Source organism: Gracilinanus agilis, chromosome 2 (genome assembly GCF_016433145.1).
Source record: "Gracilinanus agilis isolate LMUSP501 chromosome 2, AgileGrace, whole genome shotgun sequence".
NCBI classification, from domain to species: domain Eukaryota; kingdom Metazoa; phylum Chordata; class Mammalia; order Didelphimorphia; family Didelphidae; genus Gracilinanus; species Gracilinanus agilis.
The window spans coordinates 23,092,962-23,099,643 of NC_058131.1; the positions used below are offsets into that span (position 1 = coordinate 23,092,962).

The 6,682-nt window shown below is 33.6% G+C and overlaps 1 non-coding gene across 1 annotated transcript; it reads left to right on the forward strand.

The window, feature by feature from the left end:
- The first annotated feature begins 3,140 nt into the window (after window positions 1–3,140).
- Window positions 3,141–3,242, forward strand: LOC123238344. The gene has a single exon (XR_006505543.1). It is a non-coding gene; the product is annotated as a U6 spliceosomal RNA (small nuclear RNA).
- Window positions 3,243–6,682: the final 3,440 nt, after the last annotated feature.

A 6,682-nucleotide genomic window follows, 5' to 3' on the forward strand; every position in this document is an offset into this window, starting at 1 on the left:
AAAACTGATGTCCAGAGAGAAACGATTGGCTCCAGGCCATGCAAGTAACAAAGAAGGGATATGAACCCAGATGCCCACCAATGCTAGCTCCAAGGGACACTCCGCATTAAGCTTTTTTCTTCAGACAATGAAGTCTACTCTGTGGCACCATCATCTCCCCTTTCCTCCACCCCCTTTTATTTTATGCTAATATTTATCTTTAAATGAATCTGACTGATTATCCTCTGAGCCATGCCGAGAGAACCCTAGGAAGAGCCAAGAGCCTTTTTTTGGGGGGGTTGTCACTTTTTAATCACCAGTTAGTGCCCAGGACTCACCCCCTGAGTGCCAGGCCCTCTCAGGGTGAGCTCCAATAACTGGCTCTGATTTCTCACTGAAAGGGATAGGGAGCTTCAAGACATTAGCTAAGGACAGTGGTACCCTGCCTGAAAGTTAATAGAACTGATTAGAAATTTAATTACTGGATTGGGTATCAAGTTGGCCCCAGGTCAGGTGGCTACTGGTGGCTCCTACTAGATGCTTGGAAGATACTGAGAGGGAACCTCCTCTAACAGGCCAGAACGACCAAACTCATCCTCCCTTTAATGACTCCTTCACCACTGCAAAATGCAGCAAGGCAATACTAGTTTGAAACTCCTGTCCCTGCCATCTTGGTAGTGACTCCTGCCTAGTCCTTACTGTTCTTCTGTCTTGAAATTGATATTTTGTAATGACTCGAAGACAGAAGGTAAAGGTTTTTTGTTTGTTTGTTTGTTTGTTTTGTTTTTAATGTGGGCTATAGAGATCCCAGAAAGTGCTTGCAAAAACATGGGAATGGGTACTTCGGCCAGAAGCCAAACAGTACCAAGTTGACCTGCAGCAAGATCTGGGTTCAAGGCCTTTGTCTGTCACCTATTGGCTGTAAGGCTCTGGATAGGTCCCTTAAACTCTCAGCACCCTTTGCCGATTTTCTAATATCTCATTTATAGTTGAGGAAACTAGAGGTTAAATTACTTTCAAGTTCACATAGCTAATAATTTGAGACTTGATTTGAACTCAGGTATTTCTGACTCCACTTCCAATGCTCTATCCATCTAACTACCTATCTGTAGCTCTTCATTATATTTTTATAGAATAAATTTTGAAGAAATGTGCTAATAATGATTTTCATATCCCACTTCATGGTCACATTCCTTTAACCCTAAAATGGGTTCATTTAATACCCAGACACTTCTATTTTCAAGTGTTAGTAAGTATAGTACAGAACATACTAAATTTGAAAGACTAACTGGATTCAAATCTCAGCTCTTTCACTTTTTAACTTCATGAACTTGAGCAAGAGACTTGAACTTTTAGAATCTTAGCTTCCTCATTTGTAAAAGAAAAACAGAAAACAGAACTGCCTGATGCAAAAAAAAAGCAAAGAAAAAAATAATGAACAAGAGAAATAACCAAAATACAACTTCAGAAAAAGACAGCAATAAAAAAAAATTAAAATATTCAAATCCCCAAAAGAAAATGTGAAAGGATGTCAAACTCTCAGAAACAGTAAAATCAAAAGATATAAAATATAGGAAGCTTTCTTAAAATTGTAAGGTAGATACTATCTATATTTAATACTAGAGTACAGGGAGGGAGCCATAAAATAATGGTGATTGAACCACAAAAACTTATCTATTGTTATACATAAGGATTCAGAAGATTTACTTTCTTACAAAGTAGCTTATGTCAAGTGACTCTTTCAATGGAGTGTGTTCAACATGCCTACCAAGTGAAATATCAGGTCAACACCAATAACATATATTAATGATTAGATACTGAAGAGATTAGGCTAAGATGGTGAAGTAAGAAAAAATCAAAGTCCACCCACCAACTTTCCAAATGACTAGAGAACAAGAAAACATCTCAAAATTAATATTGATGTGACAGAAACAACAGAAAATGAGTGAAGCAAAACTTTAGCCCAGAACAACATGGAGAGACCACAAGGAGGAATTATCTCACGGGAGTACACAGAAAAATGATTAACCAAGACTCAGTAGGACTCAGACAAGATACAATGAAAATGTTAAGGGGAAAGAGCACAGATGATTTGGTCTAGCTTCAGCATACTTAGAGTGGAAACAAATGCAATACAGAAAAAAGCAGTACTGAGAGAAAAGTGGTCCTTTATATGGTAAATGAATGTGTAAGGCTTAAATTGGAAGGAAAGAGTGGCCTGTTTTTCCTGGGAACTGGAATTATTAAGTTGACACACAGATCCCAAAAAAGAAGGTGGCTGGATACATATGGCTGCTGCCTTTTTTTTTCTCTGGGAATTTTTAATTATGTAACAAATAATTCCAAGTTAAGATGTTGTTGCCAGAGAATTTCAATCATACAAGCTTCAACAAGATTAGGAAGACCTCAATCTAACCAGCTTAACTAAATAGTTATAAACTTTAACACAGCAATCCTACCACCTGCCTTTGCAGAGTGCTCAACCTGAGACGAAGACTGCTGAACAGATCTCAGGTAGACTGCAACTCAAGATAATACTCCCTCTACCCAACAAACAGAAAAAAAAGCATCAGGATATAGATAAAATCAAGAGGAAAATAACCCTCAAGTGACAAAAAGAAAATAAGCCTGACACTAAAAAAAGTGTCAATAAGAGAGAAGACCAAAATACAAGTTCAGAAGAGGACAGCAATAAAAAAATGAAAATGTATGAAACCCCAAAGGAAAATGTGAAAGAATATCAAGATGAAAATTAAACTCTGTGACAGCTTCAAAAAAGAAGAGAAAAACAAATAATAAAGATAGGGAACAAATAGAAAATGATAGAAAAAATTAACAGCTTAGAACAAAACCTTACTGAAGAGAATAGCTCCCTAAAAAGAAAAACACAATATGCCAAAAAAAAAAACTCCTTAAGAGATACAAGTACAAAGATTCAAAAAAGAAAATGATTCCATGAAAATTATAATTGGGTAAATGGAAACTAATAACTTTATAAAACAGCAGAAAACAATTAAAAAGTTAAAGAAGAAGACATTTAAAATCATTCACTGGAAAAAAACTGACCAGAAAAGTAGATAAAAAATAATTTAAGAATAATTAGATTGTCTGAAAGCTATGACTTTAAAAAAACCTGGACAACATATAGAAAGCTATTATCAGTGCTTGCTTTGGTAGCACATAAAATTGGAATGATACTGAGAAGATAAGCATGTCCCATGCTCAAGTATGACACAAAAATTCATGAAGCATTCCATATTTTTTAACTTATACTAGAAACACTAGCAGTAGTAATCAGAGAAGAAAGAGAAAGTTCAGGTTTTAAAATAGGCAACAAGGAGACTAAACTATCACTCTTTGCAGATGAAAAGATGATCTACTTAAAGAATTCTAAAGAATAAACTAAAAGGGTAGTGGAAATAATCAACAACTTTAACAAAGTTGCAGGACACAAAATAAACCCACATAAATCATCAGCATTTCTGTTTATTTCCAACATATCTCAGAAGCAAGAGTTAGAAAGAGAAATTCCATTTAAAATCACCCTAGATGATATAAAATATTTAGGAATCTATTTGCCAAGACAAACACAGGAACTATATAAACACAACTACAAAGCACTTCCACACAATTAAAACTAGATTTAAACAATTGGAAAAGCATTAATTACTCATGGATAGGATGAGCTAAAATAATAAAAATGACAATCTTACTCAAATTAATTTACTTATTCAGTGCCATACCTATCAAACTATGCTGAAATTTCTTTACTGAATTAGATAAAATCATAGCAAAGTTCATTTGGAAGAACAAAAGATCAAGAATATCAAAGGAAATAAGGAAAAAAAATGGGACAAAGGTGGTCTAGCAGTACTAGATCTTAAACTGAACTAAAAAGGAAGGGTCATCAAAACAATATGGTAGGGGCAGCTGGGTAGCTCAGTGGAGTGAGAGTCAGGCCTAGAGACAGGAGGTCCTAGGTTCAAACCCGGCCTCAGCCACTTCCCAGCTGTGTGACCCTGGGCAAGTCACTTGACCCCCATTGCCCACCCTTACCAATCTTCCACCTATGAGACAATACACCGAAGTACAAGGGTTTAAAAAAAATTACAAAAAAAAAAATAAAAACAATATGGCATTGCAGAGACAGAAGGAATGATCAGTAGAATAGACTTGTGGTAAATGACATTAGCAAAATAGTGTACAATAAACCCAAAGATCCCAGCTTTGGGGACAAAAACCCATTATTTAAAAATAAATGCTGGGAAAATTGGAAAAAAGTATGATAGATTAGGTTTAGATCAGCATGTCACACCCTACACCAAGATAAATGCAGAATGGGTGAATGACTTCAATATAAAGAAGGAAAAAAATATATGTATATATATACATATACACACACACACACACACACACACACACACACACACACACACATCATTGAATGCATATATTAACAAATTAGGTAGGGCAGAGGTTAATAAATCGGACATGCAACTTAAAAAACTAGAAAGTGAACAAATTCAAAATCCCCAGATGAAAACTAAATTAGAAATACTAAAAATCAAAGGAGGAATTAATAAAATCAAAAGTAAAAGTACTATTGAAATAATAAATAAGACAAGAAGCTGGTACTTTGATAAAAGACAGATAAAGTGGACAAAGTACTGGTAAAGCTAATTTAAAAAAGGAAAGAAGAAAACCAAATTAATAGTATCGAACATGAAAAGGGAGAACTCACCTCTAATGAAGAGGAAATTAAGGAAATCATTTAAAATTATTTTTCCTAATTATATGGCAATAAATATAGTAATCTAGGTGATATGGTTGAATATTTGCAAAAAATATAAATTACCTAGATTAACAGCAGAAGAAATAGAATACTTAAATAATCCAATATCAGAAAAAAGAAATCAAACAAACCATCAAAGAACTCCCTAAGAATGAAGCGCCAGGGCCTGATGGATTCTCAAGTGAATTCTAGCAAACATTCAAAGAACAACCAATCCCAATACTATACGAATTATTTGACATAATAAGCAAAGAAGGAGTCCTACCAAATTCCTTTAATGACACAAATATGGTACTGATTCCAAAGCCAGGCAGACCAAAAACAGAGAAAGAAAACAACAGACCAAACTCCCTAATGAAAATAAATGCAAAAATCTTAAATAGAATACTAGCATAAGACTCCCGCAAGTGTTCATGAGGGTTATACATCATGATCAGGTGGGATTATTACCAGGAATGAAGGGATGGTTCAACATTAGGAAAACCATCCACAAAAATTGTCCATATCAACAAGCTAACAAACAAAAATCACATGATTATCTCAATAGATGCTGAAAAAGCCTTTGACAAAATACAACACACATTCCTTTTGAAAACACAAGAAAGTATAGGAATAGAAGCATGTTTCCTAAAAATAATAAACAGTATATATATAAAACCTTCAATAAGCATCATATACAATGGTAATAAATTAGAAACCTTCCCAATAAGATCAGGCATAAAACAAGAATGCCCATTATCACCTCTATTATTTAACATTATACTAGAAACACTAGCAGTAGCAATTAGAGAAGAAAAAGAAATTGAAGATATTAAAATAGGCAATGAGGAGATTAAGCTATTACTCTTTGCAGATGATATGATGGTCTACTTAAAAAATCCAAGAGAATCAACTAAAAAGCTAATAGAAATAATAAACAACTTTAGCAAAGTTGCAGGATACAAAATAAATGCACATAAATCATCAGCATTTCTATATATTTCCAACACATCACAGCAGCAAGAGGTAGAAAGAGAAATATCATTAATATCACCCTAGACAATATAAAACACTTAGGAATCTATCTACCAAAACAAACACAGGAATTATACAAAGAAAACTACAAAACACTTTCCACACAATTAAAACTAGATCTAAACAATTGGAAAAACATTGATTGCCCATGGGTAGGAAAAGTTAACATAATAAAAATGACCCTTCTACCCAAATTAATTTATTTACTTAGTGCCATACCTATCAAACTACCAAGGAATTTTTTTACTGAATTAGAAAAAATATAATAAAGTTCATTTGGAAGAACAAAAGATCAAAAATATCAAGGGAAATAATGAAAAAAATGTGAAGGAAGTAGGCCTAGCAATACCAGATATTAAGTTATACTATAAACCACTGGCCATCAAAACAATATTGTACTGGCTAAGAGACAGAAGGGAGGATGTGTAGAATAGATTTGGGATAAGTGACATCAGCAAGAGAGTCTATGATAAACCCTAAAAGTCCAATTTTTTGGACAAAAATGCACTATTTGACAAAAACTACTGGGTAAATTGAAAAACAATTTGAGAGAGATTAGGTTTAGATCAATGTTTCTATATTAGGTTTAGATCAACATCCTATTGCAAGATAAATTCAGAATGGGTGAATGACTTGAATATAAAGAAGGGAATTATAAGAAAATTAAGTGAACAAAGAATAGTATACCTGTCAGATATATGGGAAAGGGAAAATTTTAAAGCCAAGCAAGAGTTACAAAAAATTACAAAATGTAACGTAAATAATTTTGATTACATTAAATTAAAAAAAAATTGTACAAACAAAAACAATGCAACCAAAATCAGAAGGGAAACAACAAACTGGGAAAAAATCTTTATAACAAAAAACTCTGACAAAGGTCTAATTACTCAAATATAT